The 25,521-nt window shown below is 45.7% G+C and overlaps 1 protein-coding gene across 3 annotated transcripts in view; it reads left to right on the top strand.

Annotated features, from left to right (window-relative positions):
* Nucleotides 1-23,461: 23,461 nt before the first annotated feature.
* PIK3R5 (phosphoinositide-3-kinase regulatory subunit 5) overlaps nucleotides 23,462-25,521 on the top strand; it is a 63,736-nt gene continuing 61,676 nt past the window's right edge. For 2 of the 3 annotated variants that reach the window (XM_047708036.1, XM_047708035.1), the window contains exon 1: nucleotides 23,464-23,614. The gene's annotated coding sequence lies outside the window, so the exon portion shown is untranslated. Of the gene's footprint in view, nucleotides 23,615-25,521 lie in introns of all 3 variants that reach the window. The other variant, XM_047708038.1, reaches the window with a different exon arrangement.

Consider the following 25,521-nt stretch of genomic DNA (forward strand, 5'->3'; position numbering starts at 1 on the left):
CTCCTTGCACATGGTCAAGTCACTTACCTTTTCTGTGCCGGCTTCTCTATGGGCAAAATGGGTAGAACAGCGCCTATATCACGAGGAGAGAATGAGTTAATATCTATAAAATGGTAGCGGGCTGTGGACGTTGGGTACTAGCTGATAATATCACTCAATCCTTGTTACCCATCTGCCAATCAAGGCGCTTGACCTGGCTCACAGACCTGCTATTTTTCCAGGCCCCACTAGGTGGCGCGAACATACCACTTCGGGCGCCGGGGGGAAAGGCCCCTGGGTCCCTGGTTTGGTTAACTCTGGGCTTTGCTAAACCACCCCAAGAGTTTGCTTCTGCTGTGGTTGCCCGTCCCATCTGTGAGCTATATCTAGCAGCAGCATCTATAAGTCGGTAAATCTCTCTAGTCAGTGCCACTCACTGGGAAAGATGTCCAATCTAGAGAAACCAGGGCATGGGTACAAATGGAGTGCGCGGGGTCCGGGGCTCAATGTTCGTTGTGCACCTGCTCACAGCCCGCGGTGGAAGGGAGGCAGGGATGCCCCCTCCCACCGCCCCCTCCTCCTTAGTTTTTTTTTTTTAAGATTTTATTTTTTTTTTATTTGGCAGAGAAAGAGAGATCACAAGTAGGCAGAGAGGCAGGCAGAGAGGGGGAAACAGGCTCCCTGCTGAGCAGAGAGCCCAATGAGGGGCTTGATCCCAGGACCCTGAGATCATGACCTGAGCCAAAGGCAGAGGCTTAACCCACTGAGCCACTCAGGCGCCCCCCCCTCCTTTGTATTGCAAATATTCTGTAACACCCTCCCTTATCATCCTGAAATGAGATTTACAAAGATGCCACTTCCCGGCTGCCTGACCCCTGCCCCCGCACGCATAACTTCCTCCCCCAACAGAAGCCCCCAAGAGTGACACAAGCAAGAAATAAAGATAAAGTCACGTATAGTGAAATAACATGAATTTTCGTATGCCAGCGCCTTGGCACAGCTACATTAAATGTAGTGAAATAGTTTGCAAGTTTCCATTTCGGCATAGAATTGACCAGGAAGACCTCAGTAACAAATGATACTGGACTGAGGCTTGTGGCTCTGGTGATTCCAACACCCTGAGTGGCTGATGCCCCGGGCAACGGGACTTTCCAAAGTGGGTCAACACGTTTCGGTCAGGTTGCCATCCCGGGAAGTTCATGTATGGTAAGATTAAGATTCATGCCAAAACAAGTCCTTTGTGTTTGTTAACAAAATAAAGTGGGGTTCTGGGCACAGATTTTTTTCATCTTGGTGAATGTTCACGGGGATGCTTCAGAGGTGTGTGTGACGGTCCCCTGTGTGCACTGCAGGTGTCTGGACCCTGAGGTCCCTGAGGACTAACTTGTAGTCGTGTGCCCCTGTCACTGTGATGACTAAAGCTGCTCTACCACAAATGTTCAGTTGCACAATAACATCTCCGCTGAGAACCACCGGTCCAGGGTCAAATTGCTTTGGGCATGTCTGGCAAAGCCAGCTCTCAGTCTGCCTCCGGCTCAACTTGTAAAAGGCACTTACTTTTCTAGTCCACGCAAATACACATGTCTGGGACAAGAGCTGGGACTTGGGGGCGGGAAGGGGCTGCAGAGAGAGGGAGGCTATGGGATGGGGTCTTTCCCTCTGAGGACCTTACTTCATGTAGCTCTCTGTCTCCCGAGGGAGGCTGGCCCCATCTGCCAATCTCGGGCACAACGCAGTGGCCTTTTTGAGGCTTTTGCTAAAACCCAGCTGGGAAGTAAATCAGCACAGACAGAATCCTGATTTTAGCCACAGGGGCCGGGGCCTCTGGCTCATGAGAATTTCCTGCTGTACATTTGCTTGGCAGGTCAGTCTTAAACTATTCGAGTTCTGCTTTCTCCGGGATGGGGCTAGAGAGACCGGGGCTCTGTGGAACAAGGTTTGATATGTTGGCATGTCCAGGCTTGTCCCTGGGCTCCATTAATTACGTCCACCTCCACCTGCTATGGGGCTTTTTCCGGTCCGTGCATCTGGCCTCTCCTTTCTCCCAGCAGCTAGGGCACCTCTCCTCCCACCCCACTTCCCACCCCCCAGCTTTCAGCTTGTTTGTCCTGAGAAGCAGGTATGACATGAGACAATCTCCCTGCTGGTATTTCTGGAATTCAGCTAGTTTAGCAAACCGAGACTGAGACCAGATCCCTCCCGAGCGAGGCAGCCGCTTCTCTCTCAGTAGACATTCCACCGTGTCTCCCAATTGAGGGCTTATGGCCAGCTGGTCACCTACAACAGAGGTTTTGACACCTCAAGAATTTCTTTCCAGACTCTCTGGCCTAAAAAGGACAGCTGATGGGCCCGGAATATGTTCTGCCATCAAACAAAAGGGTCAGAAGCCTCTTGCTGTGTATTTCTGCTCTTCAGGCGACTGTCTGAATGCCTTCTCACTCAGATGTCCATGCACCTGCAGCTGTAAACCTAGGTGGCTTATCTAGTGCACAGACATTTATGGACTACCTCCTGTATGCATGCACCGTGGTACAGCGGAAACTGGACAGGTATGGTCTCTGTTCCCCTAGGACTTACGGGCTGGGGGAATAGGCAGATGTTCAGTACACAGTAACACAAACAGCTACGCAATTGCAGCGACAGTGAACATTACAAGGAATGTAGAGGCCAGAGGAGGGAACATCACCAAAGCTGGAGGGGGTGGGGGACCTGGGACTCCCGAGTCACCAATGAAGTCACATCTGTTGAGACCTGAGAGATGAAGTGTGGTCAAGAAATTATAATAGGGGGCGCCTGGGTGGCTCAGTGGGTTAAGCCTCTGCCTTCAGTTCAGGTCAGGATCTCAGGGTCCTGGGATCGAGCCTCGCATCGGGCTCTCTGCTCAGCAGGGAGCCTGCTTTCTCCTCTCTGCCTGCCTCTCTGCCTGCTTGTGATCTCTCTCTCTCTCTCTGTCAAATAAATAAATAAAACCTTAAAAAAAAAAAGAAATTATCCCTCACTGGGCATCCTGCCTATCCTAAGAGCTTTATGGGTGTCCATTCCAATGTTCATGATGGTATGAAATAAGGGATTGTAAACCCTGTTTTACAGATAAGGAAACTGAGGCATGGGGCAGCTAAGTAAATGGCTCAAAGCCCCAGCTACAAAGTGACAGCGCAAGCATCTGGACCCAAGTCCTCTTACTTGTCTAGAGACTGTATCTTTCCTTTTTTTAAAAAAAAATTTTTCCCCTAGCGTTACCAAGATATGATTGACATACAAAATGATGTGAGTTTAAAGTGGACCATGCCTCGGTTTGATACATACATACTGCAAAAAAAAAAAAAAATGACTACAAAAAAGTTAATTATCACCACTTTGACCTCACATAGTTACCATTTCATGGTGGTTGTGATTACCTCCAGGACAGTAAACCTCCACTCTCCTGGCAGCTCCTAGGCATATGATACAATGTTGTCAACTAGAGTCACCGGGCTGGACCTGTTCATCCTGTCAATGATGCCTTGTGCCCTTTGACACCCCCTACCTGGTCCCAGCCACCACTCTACTCTCTGTATCCGCAGGCTTGAAGTTTTTAGGTTCCTTCAGCTCAGGTTGTGATCCCAGGGTCCTGGGATGGAGCCCCACATCGGGCTCTCTGCTCAGCAGGGAGCCTGCTTCTCCCTCTGCGTGCTGCTCCCCCTGCTTGTGCTCGCTGTCTCTCTGACAAATAAATAAGTAAATAAATAATCTTTAAAAACAAAAGGAGATTTAAAAAAAGGATTTTTTTTTTTTCGGTACAGGGTAGATGGGCTGTATTTTCTTATTTTTTGATGCTCTGGCATCGGGGGTCTTGCGGATCAGGGAGGGCCTGCCTGTCCCAGGGTTAGCTAAGTCTAGAGATAGCGAAGCCCCTCCCCATTTCCCCCTCTCCCCACCCGGCGAGGGTGTTTTGGAGACGCACAGGCCGCAGGCCAGCAGATCCCGGGACCACACCTGTCCTCTCACCAGCCCGCCAGCTTCTCCTCGCCCATCCGGGGTCCTAACCACCCGGGACACCAGAGCCTTCTGGAATGATTAGAACAAGCCAGTCCTGAGCCTGCCTTACCACCCGCAGAAACCACAACAAAGCCTCTTGCCACGTTTCCCACCACTTCTTCTGACTCCAGAGGCCGCTGGGGCTTCCCAGGGGACCCCGCAGGTCGTGGGAAGTGTGAGTCACTTCCTGAGAAGCAGGTACCTTCTCCTAGGGCGGTCATCTGGAGCTCCGCCGGGGCTTCTGCTGCACGTGAATAATGTCAGATCCTACATTTTAAGACAAAGGGACCCTGGACGTTGAGCTAAGGCTCAGGGAGGAGAAGAAGAGAAGCAGGACCGGACCCAGGTCTCTGGGCTGCGTCCCCGATGCTGGTTCCACTGGTCTCCCCGGGAAAGGTCGTGGGGGGCAGGGAAGGGCCAGTCAGGGGGTCGGAGGCGGGGGGTGGGGGGGAGGAAAAAGAGCTTCAGAAAGAGAAGAAAGATTTATTTCTCAGATAAATACAGAGTCGTGAAGGGAGGGCGGCCCTGGAGCGGGCATCTGGGTAAGTGGAGGCAAGGAAGGAACGGCGGGTGTATTTTATTAAATTCATGCCCATGATCAATAATGGCAAAGTCTCATGTGACACTTTCTGTGAGCGGGGCACTCTTTTAAGTGCCCTCTGTGTCACGTGGTGTGGACCCCACATACCAACCTGGTCCTGTCAGTAGTAGTCTTCTCTCATCTTGGAAAAGAGGGAATGGACGCGCCCAGGTTAAGTCACCTGCTCAAAGCCACCTCCTAACTCAGAGGGGAGGGCTCGGGTTTCTAACCCCAGGTGGTCTGGAGTCTGCTTCCCAACAACTCGGTCACTCCGCCTTTCAGATGACTTCGAGGTGGGCTTACCTATCCATGGGAGCCGGTGGTGGGGACAGCTGACCCCATTCTCCACTCTGCACACACAGCAACATTATCTCTACTCTCATTCTGAGAGGAATTACGCTGCTCTATCTCAGCATCACCACTCAAGTGGCAGACCGCCATTCTCCCACGAGGAGCCCCCACATATGGAGGAGAGAACTTTCCAGAGGGCTAGTAGCCCTCCTCTGATTTCCTCCAAAGCCGCCCCTAGGAACCCCGGGTGCCCCTCCCGGTCACAGAAGAAAGGAGGACCAGGTCCCAAGCAGTTGGCCTGAAACTAACACCTGTGATATTTCTCTGGGTTCTCGCTGGCCCAGCTGGCCTGGAGTCAGGACTGTCCTCACAGCCAAGGACGTGGGCAGCCATGTTGGCGAAACCCTCTCAGGGCTGGTTGGTGGGGGATTCAAACCACCCCTCCCCACCCCATCCCCAGCAGGAAGGCTCTACTCTCATCTGAGTTTCAGATGGTCACACCAAGAGTTGTACCTACACTGTCAAGGTGGTGTGTGTGTGTGTGTGTGTGTGTGTGTGTGTGTGTGTAGGAAGACAAGGAGGAGACAGTCTGGGGTGACACCTGAGCCCCATCAGAGGCGGCATGGGCACCTGATGCTCTCTTAGCAGGAGGAGCAAACTCCTCTTTCTTAAATACCAGCACCCCCTAGTGGGAATAAGCCTCCACTCGTCCTCCAGGGGTCTTCCCACGGAGTGTCTGAATCGGGGGACCAGAATACACATCTTAGTTTTCGCTCACCTCCAACCGATATCTGACATTTCCTTGAATAATGAGAATTTGCCACAAATCATGGTAGTGGCAGAAAACAGTACCTGCAACTCAGTCCCCAGCAAACTAACAGGTATTTTGTATTTTGCATCATAGTAGGGTTTTTACAGATAACTTGAAATACCATTTATGTTTATCACGACATTGAAATGATGTCTTAGTTTGCCCCTGGTTCATGGTATGTTTCCTGCTGACAAAGAAGCCACTGTTACCAGATTTCCGATTTGTTTTTATTTATGTTAAAAATATAATACAGTATCATTGTTTTCCTTTGCGGGCTTATGTGTTCTATCTTCTGCATATAACACATTATTCTAAAACACGACCCACCCGCTTCATCGGGCTGCCAAAGGGGTCCATGATGTAAAAATGGTTAAGGACCCCTGCTTTGGAGAGAGCAGGGTTAGTCCAGTCCTCTTCTCCCCTGGGGGTAGAGGCTGCTGGCTACGGTGCAGTTATGGGCTTCAGGATAGCCAGGATCGAGGCGAGTGGAAAGAGTGACCACTATGCTGTCTGCCTTCGGCTGATGCCCAGCTGACACAGGGTTTGAGTTGAAACATCAAAATTTGAAATGTCCAAATCCTACTCATATTTGTGCACAAGGGGACAACGGGGCTTCTCCCAGATGCCAGCAAACGCTGACCATGAGATTGCATTTTAAGACAAACATGATAATACAATGAGATAGAATTGGATTGAACAGAATGAGGCAAAATTACCTTAAGGAGGGAGATTGGCTACCAGGTCCCAGAAGCATTTAACATGGCTACAAATGTTGATCTAAAGAGGGGGGAAAAGATGTCTACCTTTAAAGAACGTTTAAAGCTTTTTAAAATCGTGAAATGCCACATGCATTCAGGCAAGGGCACACACAACCTACATGCACAGCTTAATAAATAACTACAAAATGGTAACTACCACCAAGAAATAAAATAATAGTCTCTCCCCTAACTAGCTTGCCATGGGCTTCTCTCTGATCATAACTGGCTTTCCCAGAGGTAACCACTGTCTTCACTTTTGTGGTTTTAATTTGCTGATTACTAATGAATTTATGTTTATATGTTTATTAGTTATGCCTTATTTTTTCTCCTGAGAAGTGCAAGTTCATGTCTTTTGCCCATTTTCTAATCTGATGCATTCTTTAACTTACTGATTTATAAAAGCATCTTATATATTCTGGTGGTTAAATATCAGTTATACATGTTGGAGATACATTCTCCAAGTCTCAAGTTTGTCTTTTTCACTTTCCTCATGTTATCTGTTAATTAACAGAGGTTATTTTTAAAGCGGTTTAAAGATTTTAATCTTATTTTATGGTGATGGCTTTGGTATCATGTTTAAAAAATCCTTTCTTAACCTATGGTCATAAAGATATTCTCCTATTTTCCTTTTAAAGTTTTGTTTTTCACATTTAAGTGTTGAATCCATATGGGAGATTTTCACTTCCAAGTATGTAATAAGTAGTGTGTAATAAGAATGTAATAAGTCGTGTGAGATTTTGTTGCAACATCTAGAAACAACTGGATAAGTTATAAAAGTCATTGTTGTAAACACATCCATTGCTGTGGAAGCAAACAGAATTAGATTAACTAAAATTTCAGAAAAGGGGGCGCCTGAGTGGCTCAGTTGATCAGCGTCTGCCTTTGGCTCCAGTCATGATCCCAGGTTCCCAGGATCGAGTCCCGCAGCTTGCTTCTCCCTCTCCCACTCCCTCTGCTTGTGTTCCCTCTCTCACTGTGTCTGTCAAATAAATAAAAATAAAATCTTTAAAATTTCAGAAAAGGAAGGATTCTCATTAGATGAGCCACAATTTTCTTCCAAAGGAAGTTTGTTGAATCTGAGCAAAGGCTGAGGGTCAGGCCTGCCATAAGGGAGGCTGCTAATAGGGGAAAGCGACATCAGCTGCACGTTTAATGGCTTCATGTACCGACATGATGGACCAGAATCTAGGAGGTTCTCAGACTGAAGGCTGATTTCTAGGAGGTCCTCAGACGGAAGGCTGATTTTCCTCAGACCAAAGGGTTAGGGTGCCATGGGGGCTGGGGAGCTGGCTTTAAAGGTAACATGAGGGTGCCTGGGTGGCTCAGTGGGTTAGGCCACTGCCTTCGGCTCAGGTCGTGATCTCAGGGTCCTGGGATCGAGTCCCGCATCAGGCTCTCTGCTCAGCAGGGAGCCTGCTTCCCTTCCCCTCTCTCTGCCTGCCTCTCTGCCTACTTGTGATCTCTCTCTGTCAAATAAATAAATAAAATCTTTTAAAAAAAAAAGGTAACATGAAATCTCCTGCAGTCTTGTAGTGCTTAGAGAGAGTGTGCCATATAACAAACACGCAACAGGTCTCACTGTGGACACATCTGAAAGCAGCAGTGGGCTAAGTGGAGCTGGAACTATGATCTATTCTTGAAATGGCTCATTTCTGATTGGGCTGGGATGGTTAACCCCTCACTCTTTGTGCCTAACGTGGGAGAGGACAAACTCTCGCTGGGAGGAAATAGCATTGACTTCAGTCTCCATGGTTCTTGTATAAACACTGTACAACATACAATAGAAATTAACATGACAAGTATGGAGACCTGAAAACATGACCTATCATCAAGAGGGACACACAAACAATGGTAGTGGACTTGCAGGTGGTCTGGGTCTTGGAGTAGGCGAACAGGGACTTAAAAATATCTATGGGAAGTATGTTAAAGAAAACAGAGGAAGAGGCAGACAAAATGGATGAGAAGATGGAGAACTGGATCTAAATAAGAATCCAGTGGACATCCAACAACTAAGAAACTGGTACCTGAAATTAAGAACTCATGGGTGTGTGTGTGTGTGTTTTTAAAGATTTTATTTATTTAGTTGAGAGAGAGAGAGCAAGAGAGGGAGTGCACACAGAAGGAGAGGGAGAAACAGACTCCCCACTGAGTGGAGAGCCTGATGCGGGGATTGATCCCAGGACCCTGAGATCATGACCTGAGCTGAAGGCAGATGCCCAACCAACTGAACCACCCAGATGCCCTAAGAACTCCTGGGTTTAACAGCAGGAGACAGGATTGGTAAACTCAAACACAGTGTAACAGAAAATATACAACTGTTGCACAGAGAAAAAGGGAAAGAAGTAAAATAGTCTTTATTCACAGACAACATGATTGTCTATGTAGACATCTCAATCTTACAAAAAGCTACTGGCACTAATAAGCAAGTTTAGCAATGTTTCAGGTTCTAAGATCAACACACAAAAAGTCAATTATATCTCTATAAACTAGCAACCAATCATTGGATATTGAAATTAAAAATAATATGTTTTACAATAGTGTCAAAAGGATGAAATACCTAGTAAAAGATCTGATAACAATATTAAAGTCCTGTACACAGAAAACTACAAAACACTGCTGAGAAAAAGTAAAGAAGACATAAGTAAGTGGAGGGATATACCATGTTCATGGATTAAAAGACCTAATACTTTTAAGATATCAGTTCTGCCCAAATTGATGTGTAGATTCAAAGAAATCTCAATAGGCATCTTTTTGGTATAAATTAACAAAATGATTCTAAAATTTTTCTGAAAATGCAAAGGACATAGGATAGCAAAACTAGTTTAAAGTTGGAGGTTCTATACTACCTGATTTCAAGACATTATAAAACTACTGTAATCAAGACAAAGTGCTTTTGGCATAGAAATATATAAATTTATCAATGAAAGAGAATACAGTTGAGAAAATGGACCCACGCATAAATGGCCAATTGATTTTCAACAGAGGCAATTGTGCTAAACAATTGGATATCCATATGTAAAAGCAAATAAAAGAAAATTAAAAACAGAACTTTGGATCCACACCTCTTAAAATTGAACAAAAATGGATTACAGACATACATTTTAAAACACCAAACTTTAAATCTTCTGGAAGAAAAGAAAGGATAAAAATCTTTGTGGTCTCAGGTTAAGTGCAGGTTTCTCAGATGTGACACCAAACTCACAATCCTATAAAATAAAAAATTAATAAACTGGGCTTCTTCAAAAGTAGCAATTTCCACTAATAAGAAATGAAAAACTAAAGACTGGGAGAAAATATTTGCAAGTCATATATCTGGTAAAGAACTTGTATCTAGAATACATAAAGAACTCTCAAAACTCGATAATAAGACAACAAGCTCATACTTCCAAGTTGGAAAGATATTTTAACAGACTTTTCATCAAAAAAGATATACAGATGGCAAATAAGCGCATGAACAGATGTCCAGTACTATTGGTCACTGGGGAAATACAAAGTGAATCCACAATTAGATACCACTACTGCCACATTAGAATGGATTAAAAAATTTTTTAAAGATAAGGCTAATTGTTACCAAAGATGTAAGACAATTGGAATTCATACCTATTGGAAGGAATGTAGAACAATACGACCAGTTTGAAAATAGGCAGTTTCTTAAAATGTTAACATTTTACCTTATGATACATTCACTCACTTGCCCAAAAGAAGTGGGAGCATATACCTGTGCCAAGACTTGTACATCAATGTTCGCAGCAGATTTATAGCAGCCCAAAAAACTGGAAAACCCCCAAATGTCCATTATAGGTAAATGGAAAAATTATGGTAAATCCTTACAATGGAATATCATTTAGCAACAAAAATGAATGAACTTTTGATACATGTAGCAGCATCAGCGAACCTCAAAATAAGTCTACTGAGAAAATCCAAACTGTGGCTAAAAAAGAAATAATTTAGTCTCTGTCCCTGGTTCCTGGCACAGAAACTCCTAAAACCTGAGTGAGTAGGATTGTCTTTTGCTTTTCATCATGAGCCCTTTTTGATCACACCAGAGTTTATGCTAATGAGATGGGCGTGGTTACCAGAAAGACTACTTGATTAAAGAGTCGAAACTTTCAGACCCACCTACCAGCCTCTAGGAAGGGGCGTCTCAGAAATAAAGCTCCATAAAAACTCTTGAATGATGGGATTGGAGGAGATTTCTGGTTGGTGAACAGGTGGAGGTGCTGGGAGGGTGGCACACTTGAAGAGAGCATGCAAGCTTGTGGACCCCTCCCCCACACACTGTCCTACGCATCTCTTCCATTTGGCTGTTCCTGAGTTGTATGCTTTATAATTAACTGGTAAACATCCATAAAATGCCGTTCTGAGTTCTGTGAGCCTTTCTAGCAAATTATCAAAGCTTAGGAAGGTCTTATGGGAATTAATTCCCATAAGACCTTCCTAAGCTTTGATTTTTTATATATATATATATATATATATATATATATATATATATATGTATATAGTTGGTCAGTACTGGAACCTTGGGATTTGTGACTGCCATCTAAAGTGGGGGCCAATCTTGTGGGGCCAAGCCCTACAACTGTGGTGTCTGTGCTAATGTCAGATAGTTGATGTCAGAATTGAATTGACTTACTGAACACCCACTTGGTGTCCCGAGAATTGGATCCTTGATTACTGGTTTTGGAAAACACCCCAGAAGGAAGAAAATTAAAGAGGACATACTGTATGATTCCATTTATTCAAAATTCTAGAAAATGAAAACTAATGCGTAGTGACAGAAAGTAAATCAGTGGTTGCCTGAAGGCAGGAGATGGGTGGGAGGAAGGGACTAAGAAGGGGCACAGGAAATTTGGGAAAATGATAGATATGTTCATTACCACGATTGTGATAATGTATTTTCATATGTATACATGTATGGCGAAACTTCACAAATTATACTCTTCACATATGTATACTTACGGTGTACTATCTCAAATATACCTCAATGAAGCTGTAAAAAACTTTTTAACTTACTGAACTGTAGACCTGTTTCCCCTGACCTATATATCTATACCTGTACCAATACCATGTAACCATAGCTTTATAATACATTTTTATCTCGTGTAAGGAAGTAACCCAGCACCACCTCTGCCCACCCACTTCTTCTTTTTTAAAAATTTTTTTCCACTTTTTTTTCCCCATTTATTCTTCTTAAAGAGTGTCCCAGATGGTCCCTTGATCTTTTCCATACCATTTAGAACACCTTAGCAAGCTCCATTTATATCTGTTGGGATTTTTCTTGGAATTGCATTGAATCTTCATCAAATTCAGTGAGGTTTCATCTCATACTTTTATCTAGTTCTTCAGGCATGGTTTTCTTTAGTTGTTGTTGTTTTTAGTATATTTATAATGGTTGACTTAAAGTCTTTGTCTAGTAAGTGCAGCACCCGGGCTTCCTAAGGGGCAGCCAATATTGGCTGTTTTATTTCCCATGTATGGGCCATTCTCCACTGTTCCTTTGAGGGTCATCATTTCTCATTGAAAACAGGACATTTTAAATCTGGAAATCAAATTCTTACCTCCATCCCAGAGTTTGTTGTTGGTTCTCTTTGTTGTTGTTGGTCCTGCTCTTTGTTCAGTGAGTTTCCTGGACAAACCTTGTGACAAACCTGGGCTATTTGTAGTGCATGGTAAGGAAGTCTGTTCGGTTAGCTTGGTGGTCAGCTAAGGATTCGATAGAGCTTTCCTTACATGCCTAAAAACACTAAGTATCCCACCCTTAGCCAGTGGGCTATGTGTATGTGTTCGGTGACATCCTCGGTGCTCTGACAGTTTACAACACTACCTTATCCACTTCCTGCTCGAGCAGATCCTCAAGTCAGTCAGAGGTGAAAGATGAGGGCCCTATGGGGTCTTCATTGGGTGTTCACACAGCCCTGCACATGTGCACAGCCTTCTAGTTTGCCAGGTATGTGTCTGAACTTTTCAAAATCCCTTATAGATACTTCATTCCCCAGATTTTTTTCTTTTACCTGTTTTGGCCAGCCTTTTGTCTGCCCACACTGGGACAGATGCCCCAGGCATCTGCTGTTAAGTAATCCCTCCTGATGCTTCCAACAAGGGACCTGGGAATAGGGCAATCTGCAAGCCAGGTGAGTGGGGCTTTTCTAGGGAGTCACCTGATGAATTAAATAGTGACAGTTCTCCAGGTGGGGCACTTTGGGGTTCCCCAAACCCATTCTGCCTCCCTTAGTGTCTGTAAGGTTGCTGGTTTTCAAGTCTACCTCAGAGCTGGGGACAGGGCGGTAGGAACAGGGCAAGCTAAAGGTGACAGAAAGCCTGCTGTTGTCACTGACATTTGGATCCTTTTCTTGAATAAATGCTCACTAGGTTGTCACCATCCGAGGATTAACCTTTGGTTAATTTCCAGAGTTCTGAAAAAAAGTTGATTTGGATGGTCTGTGGGTTTTGTTGTTGGTGGTGGGGTTTTTTGGCCACTGTTCTCATTGGGTTAATGGGACACATTTTAGGAGGTCTTTACTCTGATTTTGGAAGTGTTTCTCCATGATTCCATTAGAAATGAGTTTGGAGAGAACCTATACCATTATGATACTTTTTCATCCATGAAAATGGGATACTTTGCTGAATATTTAGATCTGCATAAGTGTCTTCGGTGACATTTTACAATATTTTGCATATTGTCTTGCATATGTTTTATATTAATTCTTATGTTTATGCTGGTGTTGTAAATTTTTTCCTAAGATATGCCTTTTGTTTCTTGCTGGGATACGGCAACAGAGTCCATTTTTTTGTGCAGCGATCCTGCACCCAGACACTTATTCTTGTTTGGATTAATTTCTTTGTGTCTTCCTTTTAGTTTTGTATGTCAATAATGTTATAATCTGTGAATTTTTTCTTCCTTGGCCGTGACTTTACATTGTGCCGTTGTTGTTATCCCAATGTTCTGGTGACGACCTCTAATACAATGGTGAATAGGAGTGGTAATGTTGCACGTCCTTGTCTTGTACTGGATTCTTTTTCCCAATCCAGATGTTTTTTATTCCAAATTGATTGCTCTTGGCAACATCCCTCAGCTCAGTTACTGTTCTTTCAAAAACAGCTTTATTGAGATAAAACGCACATACCAGACAACTCACCCATTTAAAATATGCAATCAAATGGTTTTTTGCATATTCAGCATGGGGCAACGATCGCTACAATCATCATTTTCATCTCCCCAGAAAGAAACACCATACACTTCAGCAGTCACCGCCCCCCTACCCGCCGCGTCTCCCCAACTACCCCCAACTCAAGCAACTACTAATTTACTTTCTTTCTCTACGGATTTGCCCATTCTGGATATTTCATAATAAATGAAACCACTATGTGGTTCTTTGGGACTGGCTTCTTTCACTGAGTAGTTCTCCAAGATATCAACATAGGTTGGTCCTGACTTCACGCCAACATCAAGAACAGCCAACATCTATTTAAGAACAAGACATCACTGAGAGCATCCTAGAACGTGGGGATGAGGTTGAGGCACCCCCTGCACCTCAGAGACAAAGACACACTTAGAATGAAGTCTTTAGGGTTCATCTACATTGTAACTAGTGCCTGATTTTAAAGAGGATACTTTCAGTATTTCCTCACTGAAACTTTCTATTCTAGGTATTTGATAGACGCCTTATTTCATGTTAAGGAATTTCTGTTCCTAGTTTTCTGAAGGTTTTTCTTTTTTTTCCTTTTCCCATAAACTGAGGACTTTACTAAATGCCTTCTCAGCATCCAACCAGGTAATTACATGATGTTTCTCCTTTTTCACTGTTACCATGAAGAATGACAGCATAGAATTTTCTAACATCCCATTACCCTTACGTTCCTGGGATAAACCCAAGTGGCCATATTAATGTATAAACTTTTTGATCTCTGAATATCTCTACATCTAGATTCACAAATAAATTGGCCTATAATCTTTCTCTTCTTCTCCTATCTTGCTCGAATTTGAATATCTAGCTTATGGTGTTCTCATGGAGTGAGCTGTGGACCTTTCCTTCTTCAGTTGTCTGGAGGAGTTCACCGTTTGGAATGATCGGTTCCTTGGAAGTTAGCTGGGTTTGTCTTTGAGAAAAGATTTTAAATTGTCACTTCAGTGGTTTCCTAACAATTTTTTAAAGGTTTTCTTTATTTAATTATTTTAGAAAGAGAAAGCTCAAGTGGGGGGAGGGGCAGAGAGAGAATCTTAAGGACACTCCATGCCCAGTGCGCTCAGTGAAGAGCCGGGTTCGGGGGCTCCATCTCAGGACCCTGAGATCACGACCTGAGCCAAAAGCAAGAGTCGGTGCCCAACTGACTGAGCCAGCCAGGCACCCCAGTTTCTTCAACATTTTATCGTTGTGGGATTGTAAGCATTCCATTTCTTCTTGAGTTGGCTTTATTAAGATATTTTTTCCTGGGGGGGGGAAGATCCCCTTTCATCTTAAGTTTTAAAATGCATCATCATAAAGTTGTTCATTGTATTATTTTACTTTCATAATCTTCTCTGTATCTCATCTCCTTCTTCATTCCTTCTTCATTCCTTAAGTTATTGACTTGTATTTTCTATTTCTCTTCTGCCTTGCCAGATATGTGTTTTTCTTTCTAAAGGAACATCTTGGCTTTATTTGGTTCCCTCTGTTGAATATTTGCTTTCTAGTTCATTGATTTGGGCTCTTATTTTCTTATCTCTTTCTTTTGGAGGGTGGAGTGGAGTCTTCTTTTTTTAATTTCTAAAATTAGGCACTTAACTAAATTTTCAGGCTTTGTTCTTTTCTCAGATTTGCATTTAGGGAGCTATACATTTCCTTCTAGCCTCTACTTTCCTTGAACCCTGCAACTTTTGATATGTACTATTTTCATTACTGTTCAGCCCTAAATATATATATTTTTTAATTTCCCATTGTGATTTTTTTATTTGAGCCAGGGGCTATCCAGGAGTGTCAAGTTTCTTGGTAATTTTAAAGGTTTTTTTGACATTTAATGTAATAACACTGTGGTCAGGAATCTAGTCTGTATGACATCAGCTCTTTGAAATTTGTTAAGACTTACTTTATGATGTCAGACATGATTAATTTCTGTTGTCGCATGTGTGCTCGCGATGAGCATGGTGTTTTCCAGTTACAGGGTGTAGGGTTCTATGTTCATCAAGTTCAGTTTAATTGGTTTTGTTCAAATTTTCTATGGGTTTACTACATTCTGTATTTTGAAGTATTAACCCTTCAGAGAGGATTGTTGGAAGCTATCACGATGAAATAGATTTCTCAACTTCTTCATGTAGCTCTATTAATCATTGCTTTATATATTATTTAGATTCTTTTTTTTTCCCCAAAGATTTTATTTATTTATTTGACAGGGAGAGAGAGATCACAAGTAGGCAGAGAGGCAGGCAGAGAGAGAGGGGGAAGCAGGCTTCCCACCGAGCAGAGAGCCCGATGCGGGGCTTGATCCCAGGACCCTGAGATCACTACCTGAGCCAAAGACAGAGCCACCCAGGCGCCCCTATATTATTTAGATTCTTTTTTTTTAAAGATTTTATTTATTTATTTGAGAGAGAGACAGCGAGAGAGAGCATGAGCGAGGAGAAGGTCAGAGGGAGAAGCAGACTCCCCATGGAGCTGGGAGCCTGATGCAGGACTCGATCCTGAAACTCCGGGATCATGACCTGAGCCGAAGGCAGTCGTCCAACCAACTGAGCCACCCAGGCGTTCCTATTATTTAGATTCTTAAAAATTGGTTTTAAGTTTAGATTTTTTTCTGTCTGCTGGTGAATTAAACGTTTATCACTCTACAATGACTATATCTCTAATAACACTTTTGTCTATTTTAATGTGAAATTAACACAACCAACTGCCTTTATTTCAGTTAGTATTTGCCGTGTGTTTCCAGTTTCAGCCTTTTACTTTTCAACCCTTTTGGGCCTTCATACCTCAGACTTACCTCTCATAAACCACAACTATTTGGATTTCGTTTTATGCAGTCCAACAATCTCTGTTAATGGGTCACTTTGTTTCACTGACATTCACTATGATGATTGATACATTTTGGCTTGTTTCTACCGTTTTAGCTTGGTTTCTATCTTTCTCGCCTTTTCTATGTCTCTTTTCCCCTCCTCTCTTGCTGTTTTGGGGTGTATGTGACTAGAAGCCTACACTCATACACATGAAATTTTGTATGACTGATTCCAAAAGGGGCACCTGGGTGCCTCCATTGGTTAAGCATCTGCCTTGGGCTCAGGTCCTGATCCCAGAGTTCTGGGATTGAGTCCCATGTCAGGTTCCCTGCTCAGCCGGGAGTCTGGTTCTCCCTCTCACTCTCCCTCTGCCCTCCCTCCTGCTCATGCTTTCTCTCTCTCTCTCTTTCTCAAAGAAATAAAACCTTAAAAAAAAAGACTGATTCCCAGAAATGGAATTTCTAGGTCAAAAAGTTGTATACTGTTCTGAAACTGCATTTTAAACCTCATATTTCATGGACACTTTTCCATGTCACTAAATATTCTTCCATAATATTATTAATTAATTGTTCAAATTTTACTATCACATAGATTAAGCATATTTAAAAACTAATTCTCTGTGTTTACATATTCATGTTCCTTATAAATTTTTCACTGCTTTAAATTATAAGCAAACTCATGATGAGTACTCTTGCCTACAATCTTGCATACAAGACTGATTTATTTTTCCTTCAAATAAATTCCTGGAAGTACCATTATTGGATTAAAGAGTACATGCACTTTAATGTTTCCATACACAACACCAAATTTATACTTACTGTAGAGTTTATGAGAAGTGGGTCTCCAAATGTTTGAAAACTGTGGGTAATATAAATTCTTCTATCTTTTCCTAGCTGCCAGATGGGAGTTTATATCTCTTCTTTTTAATTTACATTTCACTTAGAGTTGAACACTTTTCATATAGTTATGGCTACTTGTATATATTTGGTGAATTGTCGACTTACCTGTTCAGATCACTCCTTTTGGGAATCTAATTTTTTTAATGTAAAAAATACGTCTTCTATCAAAGGTGGAGTCCTTTGTTACTGCAAATGTTTTGCCCTAGTGTGCCATTTGCCTTTTAATTCAGTGTTTATGGTCGTTTTTCACGTAGAGAAGTTATTTGACTTAAAAATATCCAACTCCATCTTTTCCTTCATAACTCCTGATTTTGGTGTCAGGCTTTATAAGGTCAATTACAACTCCAACAGTATATACACACTTCCTTTTTGCCTTCTGACTACCCTTGTTTTATTTTAATTTTTGCACGTGGATCTTTCCTTAGTCTGTTTTTTTGTGGTATAGGATTGGAGGTAGAAAGCCACACTTGCTTTTCTCCCCCCTCTGTGGTTAGTTAGTTGTTCTGATTCATTTATTGGGTAATGGATCCAGTGGATCCTATCTTCTTAAGCACGTATTAAATTCATTCAGACACTTGTGTTTGTTTCTGATAGATCAGTTTGGCCCCATTGATGTTACAGCTTACACATATAGTGCCATTGTGATTTTATGGAACTCTGTGATTTCAGAAAACTTTCCTATCTCAGATGGCAACTTCTCTCATTATGAAACCTTTGGAAAAGTTTCTTGGCTATTCTCACACAGCATTTTTTTTTTAATCAAATAAAGTAAAATCATTTTGTCAATCTCCTTCCCTCTCCCCAAAGCCTTATGTGTCTTTTATTCAAAACTGTATTACATTCATATACTCAACTGGGAAGAATGGATGTCTTTGATAATATCATTTTCCCATTTAAGAACATAAGGTGTTTTTCCATTTATGAAAGGCTTTTTTAAAAATCACATAATAAAGTTCATAGGTTCTTTTTTTTAATATGTTATTTATTTATTTGAGACAGAGAGAGAGAGAGAAAGAGAGCATGAGCAGGAGGGAGGGGCAGAGGGAGAGGGAGAAGCAGACTTCCTGCTGGGCAGGGAGCCTGATGCAGGGGTCGATCCCAAGACCTTGAAATCATGATCTGAACTGAAGACAGACGTTTAACCGACTAAGCCAACCAGGCACCCCCGAATTTATTTATCTTATTCATTTTTTGACTCTTACTGATTTCCCTTGACTTTCAGAATATTATTGATACCACCCATGGAGTGACATCCTTGTTTCTCTTGTTTTCACAGGAATGTCTTTGCTTTTAAGGACGGTCTTTGCTCTCCATTCCATTCACTAGATATCATACTGTTTGTTGGACTGATATCGACACATTTGTCATCTTGACAAAGTCTTTCTCTCCCCAGTCACTCTGCATTTTCATCAGGGTGCCTCTTATTAGGGTCGTTATATGGCTTTTCTCCTGTGTCCCATTCGTATGATGAACAACATTCATAAACTTTTAACGTTGGCCCTCCTTCCATAAACGAAGTGTCTCCAGAGCCAGTGGGAACAAATTAGCTCACATTAACAGAAATAACTCAGGTCTCACTGGTGCGGCTCCCACCTGCGTAATATAAAACAGATGTCACAGACTGGAACTCAGTAGGGTCATGTCTGGTTTGGCCTGCCAGGGGTTTTCAAAGATCGAATTAGCAGCCAGCATTTAAAAATCAAGAGATATCAGATTAATAATTCCAACTTCTGATCTCTCTTTAAAAATTATAAAATCTTGACCACACCAGTCCTGCATCCCACATGCCCACAGCGGGCTGTAGCTGCCCCCTTTGGTGTGTGTGTGTTGTGTGGGGGCAGGAGACAGGCTCCTTCAGCTTATTTGCATGCTTTCCACACCTTGTTTTCTCCATATTCCATTGTTTCCTAGGCATCAAGGTCAAGGTTCCATTGCCGGATTTGCATTCATGCAGTTGTTTTTCTGATAATGGGATTAGGCGAAGGTGAAATATTTCTTGTGATTCTGTCTCTAGCAAATGTGGAAAAAAGACAGGAAGCCAAGAGGGTTATGGGCTTGAAGAGGAATGGGAGCAAACATATATATATATATATATGGAAGTGAAGAATATTCCTATATGTTTAATATGCAAAATGTGTCTCTTGAAAAAACACAGTGTAAGATGCCACCAGAAAAGAAATCATAAGAACGCCAGGTATAGGGAAAGAAAATCTTACTGAACTGGGGAAAATAGAAGAGGGAAATTTCGGGGGTTTGTTTCAGGAGGCACAGAGTATAAACAACGCCGTCATGTGATGCCCTCATATGGGAAATGAACACCTTCTCGCCATAAGCTTGACCTCTTGGCTCTCAGAGACGCTCTAACTCGTGGCCCCTGTGCCAGTCTTCCAGGTTCTTTCAAAGCCTCCTTCACTGTGTGCTTCTCCCCAACCCTCTCCCCTGACTCTTCTCCTGCTGTGTCCAGGTTGGAAGACCCCAGTGGAAGCAGCTCCTTGTGAGGGAAGTTCTTTCCCCATCAGATCCAGATGCTAAGCTGTGAGACTGGCCAGGTATAGTGGTCACAGTTCCATTGGTTGCGACACCAAAGGACAGGCTTGGAAGGAGGGGGCGGTGAGGGTCGGCCCCATATCCACCAGCTGCTCCCCAAACATCCCATCTAAATTTTAAGATGGCAGTCGATCAGTCAGAGTGTCAACCTCTCCTATGTTGACCTTCTAGAACTTCCACTGGAGGCCACTCCTTCTGGTTCACCCACAAACCCCTCTACACAACACAGCCCGTGAATTTTGACAAGCGATGCTTTGGGCAAACCAGTCCGCCTGAGGCATTGAGTATGTCCAAACTCCTCTAGGCTCCCCCAGGATGTTGGCATCCCTTGAACAAAGCTTACGTTGTCGTGGTGTATTACTGTTTTCACTAAAGGCTGAATATGGTTTGTGCTTATTTTACTTCAGGTTTTTATATCTGCATCGTGGAGAAGAATGGTCTATAGTTTCCTTTTTAGGTTTTAATAACAGAAAATGAAAGGGGAAGTTTTTCAAATGTTTGTAAGATTTGGAACATTTGTTTTTTGCTCTTTAAAGCTTATACATGGATACAGTTTTCGAATTACCAAAAAAAGTTGCAAAGAGAGTTCAACCAGGTTCCCTAAATATTAGGATAGAACATAACATAGTATGATTATTGAAATCAGGAAACTAATATTGATACAGTGCTATTAATGAATCTATAGAATTTATTCAAATGTTGCCAGTGGTCCCACTAATGTCCTTTTTCTTGGTCCAGGATCCATTCCAGAATCTCTCATTGTATTTTACTGTTGTGTGACACTGTCCTTCGTCTTCTGCGTCCTGACCTTGGTGCCGTTGGAAGATTTTGAAGAATGTCCCTCAATTTGGTTTAGTCTGATGTTTTCTTATGGTTAGATTGAGGTAAGGCATTTTTTAAAAAAAGATTTACTTATTTAAGAGAGAGATAGAGCATGTGTGCACACTTGAGTGCAGGGAGGGGCAGAGGGAGAGGGACAAGCAGCGGGGAACTCAAAAATGCAGGGCTCAATCCCATGACCCTGAAATCATGACCTAGGAGATCATGACCTGAGCAGAAATCAAGAGTTGGACGCTTACCCAACTGAGTTACCCAGGTACCCCCAGGGGTAAGGCACTTTGACCAGAATGCTGTGGAAATCAAGCACATCCAATCAAGAGGTAAATGATATTGACGATGCTTTGCTATGATACCGTCAATATTTTCACTTGGTTAAGGTATATTTCTCCCTGGTCTCTACGTTATCAAGTTACCATTCTTCCATTTGTAGTGAACACGTGTCTCACGGGGAGCTACTTGAAGTCTAAGCAAATAACCCACTCATCATCACACCTTTGGCCACCACAAGGGGCATCTGCTGATGATTCGTGACTACAAAAATTTTTACTGTGCCATCTGCCAAATGGCGATTTTCTAATTCTACCACTCCTCCTCCATTTAGTCATCGAAATTCTACCACTAAGGAAATGTCTCTTCTCCATTTACTTATTGATTTATTCAGTTTTCGTGTTTCCTTGGTGATTATTTTCAGAGCCTTGAGGATACACGTTAGAAGAGGAAGCAGAGATGGGTTAGACCCCTCTGAAAACATAAGACAGTGAAAAGGAGAGATTACAGAGAGACATAAAGTTTTATTTAATTTTTTAAAGACTTTATTTATTTATTTGACTGAGAAAGAGCATGAACAGGGGGAGTGGGAGAGGGAGAAGCAGACTCCCCGTTGAGCCTGATGCAGAGATCTAGCCCAGGACCCTGGGATCATGACCTGAGCCAAAGGCAGATGCTTAACTGACTGAGAGACCCAGGCACCCCAGACATATATTTTTAAATGAAGCAACGACAGAGAGCTGTACGAAGTGTCACGTAATCAGTGGCCACACGAGTGACAAGGGCACCTTGAGTCTTACCAGTTGCCTGGGAGAGGTGGAGGAAAGAAGGTCCAAGATGTGTCTGAGTGGCTGTAGTTCCAAGTTCTGGCCAATAGGTGTCAGGTGGTGACCAGATCTCCAGGTCAGTGGCCTGCCCTCTGAGGACAGGGAGACACAGGGGGAGCTCGGTGAGGGGGTGGGATAGCATGCAAAGGCAGGGGATGCAGGATGGGACTAAGTGGGCTTTGTGGCATGCTCAGCTCCCCGGCAGTGAGCTCTAACAGGCAACTCTGCTTTCCTCCATCTTCAGTTTTAGGATACCAAGGACATAGAGGAAGTCAAGGATGCCATAGTTTCCCTAGTGTCTTCCTGAGCCTTGCAAGTGACCTCACCACCCAACACGTCAATCCGGGCTACACTGTGCCATCCTGGAGGCTCAGTTCCTGATTCCAGAGCAGTGCCACCCCAGCGTCTCACCCTGGCCACCTCTGGGCTGTCTCCCTCTTCCCCCTTCTCCTATTTTTGGGGTGGAAAAGAGTAGGGATTGGGGAGACTAGAGTCTGCGCCCACCCTTATCAAATCGTGTGACCTCAGCGTGCCCGCTCAGTCTTTTGTGGCTCAGGTTCCTTATTTGTGACATGGTGGCGTGTGTGTGTGTGGGGGGGGGGGGGGGTGGATGACGCATCTGAGCGCCCTTCCAGACCTAACTGCAGGCTGGAAACAGACCGTCGTGTTTGCCCAAGGGTACTTTCTGTTTCTGTGCCTTTGGGGAAGTTGCTTTTTCTTGGTATTTCGGGAGTCAGGAAGAGAAAAGTCACTGGTGTTCACATCTCTTCAAAGCCTCAGGTAGGGCTGTGGCTTCTGACCCACAGTAACGTCCGACCTTGTGGCCAGTTTCATGCGCCTTCAACAGTTGTTGTGACACAGGAGTCCCATTCAACAGTGGAAGTGGAAATTTCAGCCTGGCCCTGCGCAGATTCTGCAATCAAGGGTTATTCTTGCCTCGCCAGGGCTGCCGGCATAACACCCCCAGCCCCATTTTGGAAGGGTGGGAGCGAGGCACAGGGCACGATTCCGTGCGTTGTTCTTCCTAGCGGCGTCGTCTGTGGGGGAAAACCGAAGGGGCAAGAATGGGGTCTGGACTCTGGAGACGACCCCTCCCCCCGCTTCGGGGGCTGAGAAAGGGCCGAGTGACAGCCACCGGCGGGGAAGGGGGTGAGTCAGCCCGGAGGCTGGGGGTCCCGGCGCGCGTCTGCGCACCAGGGGTGCAGGCATTGTAAAGGTTAAGAGCGCCCAAAGAAAATAGAAGTAGGAGGAGGAAGTGGGGCGCTGGGTCGCCGCGAGAGAAGGAAGCAGCTCGACTGAGCTTCCCCTTTCTCCTGCTTCCCCGAAGCCCCCACCCCAATCCTCCTCCCCGCTCCGCCCACCCCTCCTGCGGGGCCGAGGCTGCGCTTCCGCTCCCCGGGACGCGACCGCACCTGACTCCCGGGGGGTCGGTGGCGCTCGGGGCCCCTCCGTCCGCGGCCGTCCACCCGCGGGGCCTGTCCCTTCCAGGACCGACGCGCTCCACCCTGGGGCCGCGGCTCCGGCGCTGTGCTGGGCCAGCGGGGCTCAGAGGATGCGTGGGCCAGCTGGCCCCCCCTCGCCCGCGCGCCCCTGCGGCCAGGTGGCGCTAGAGACCAGCTGGGCGCCCCGCCCCGCACCCAGCCCCACCCCGCATGGCCCCGCCCCACCCGCATGACCCCGCCCCCGGCCCGCCCCCTGGCCCGCCGTCCGAGTGCAAGCCGGGCGGGTGCTGGGACTGGCCGCGCGGCTCCTGCCCGGCGCGGTGGTCCGGACCGCACGCGAGCCGCGGGGAGTCGCCGCTGGAGAAGGGCTCGGCGCCCGGCGGGGACTGCAGGTGCGTGGCCGGGCGGGCGGTGAGGGCGCGCGGGGAGGTGCGGGGAGAGGAGCGTGGGCACCGTCGGGGAGCAGTGGGCTCTGAGAGCGGCGTCTGCCGCGGGCGGGCTGGGCAGTCCTGCTGTGTCCGGGCCCGAGGACACGCGGGGCCGCGACCGACCGTCCCGGTACTCCCGGAGACAGAAGGGGCGCCCCGGGGTGGGGGGCACTGTCGAACGCCGGGGCCGTGCGTGTGGCCACGTCCTCCCTCCTCCCCCGAAGACCGGCCCGAGTGGGGGTCAGGAGCCCGCGTCGCTCCTCCTGGGGACGGTCGCGATGAGCGTGGGCGTCGCCGCCAGGACCCGGGCGTCGCGGGGGTGCCCTGGCGCCGGCCGCTCTTCTGCAGCACCGCTCGTGGGCGCGGTGGCAGGAGCCGTGTTTACACCCGGGTGTCCCCGCGTGAGTCCTCGGGTGCGTGCGTGCAGGTGTGTGCGCGCGTGGCAGGTGTGCGCGCGCGTGTGCGGGTGTGCGTGCGCCCGCGCGCTGACCCAGCCCAGGCGCCGGGGGTAAATTAGCGAGAGGTGCAGGTCAGCAGGAGGAAGGCCGTGGTTGGATGGTTCGGAGGGAAAAGGAACGCGAGATGAAAGCGGCAGGATGTGGTATCGAGTGAGTTAAAAGCCTCAGAGCAGAGCGGAGGGGTGGGTTTGGGCGAAATGAGGGCTAAAAGTAGGCCAGGTCTGTCCGGAAGGCCCCTTTCTGGATCACGCCACCCTTCCTCCCTCCGGTGGTCGCCGCATCTTCTCATCTGCACTCTTCCTCCTGGCCTGGACCACCTGGTGAGGCGCTGGTTCCCAGAACTTGTCACAGCACACAGCCCCCAGGCCCCAGCCCCGTTCTTCGGGAGGGGCGGGGGGGGGGGCGAGGTCTGCAATCTGTAGTTTTCTAAAATTTGAATAAGCTCCTCAGGGAGGCGCTGGAGCCATTGCTGGGGAACCCTGTGCCATGTGGAAAGGGGACTTGAGCTGCGGCCCCTGGGGTCTTGCTGTGTGACCTTGAGCATCTTCTGCCCCTCTCCCGGGCAGCCCCGTTGCCCTCCCTGTAAAATGGGCTCTAATAGTGGCCTCCCCAGGGCTGTGGGGAGGTTCCATGAGAAAAGTGTGACGATTGGAGCTGCACATGGAGCTGCTTCCTGGGTGTTTGCAGAACACCGGTATGCAGATCAGGAGCTTCCCTGCTTCCTCAGCGTGCCCACCGCCCTGTGCGTCCAGGAAGACAAAGAAGGTTTCCAATGATCAAGCTCTCTTTTCCTGGATACCCTCTCTTTTCAGGAGACCCTTCCTTGCTTTTTGAAGCATAGGCACCCAGGACTGTAGGGACAGGCAGGCTTGGGGTCTTTGTATGCTGGGCCTCATTGGGATTTTAAGTCCCACCCCCAACATCTCCAGCTTAAGAAGGAGATGATTATCTTCTGTCCCCAAGTCCTTGCTGACTCTGCCTTCGTTCCAAGAGGCTCACCCAGTGGGCTCACCTGGCCAGCCCTGTGGGATTGCTGGGAGCCAGAGTCTTGCTTGGCTCAGCTGTGGGTGGGCTCAAGGTCTGGATCACAGCGTCTTAAGAGAGGAAACTTCTAGAGAGGCCAGAGAGTGATAAGCAGTCACTCCGGGGAGCGTCTGGTGTAGATGTGTATGAGAGGGAACACAGGAGGGGTTACATTGACTTGTCCCCAAGGGAAGATGAGACGTTCCTAGAGCAAACATGTATGATGTATTAGGGTAGTCTGTGGATTGAAGACATACATGTTTTCACATTTTAATGACTTGGAAATCAAAATGCATCTTACCATTGGTGGCATCTTACCATGATAATGGACAGCAATATTTCTTTCTTGGTGATGCACAGCATAGTGACTTTGGGGGCATGAGTGGTGGC

This window comes from Lutra lutra, chromosome 16 (genome assembly GCF_902655055.1).
Source record: "Lutra lutra chromosome 16, mLutLut1.2, whole genome shotgun sequence".
Taxonomy (NCBI): Eukaryota; Metazoa; Chordata; class Mammalia; order Carnivora; family Mustelidae; genus Lutra; species Lutra lutra.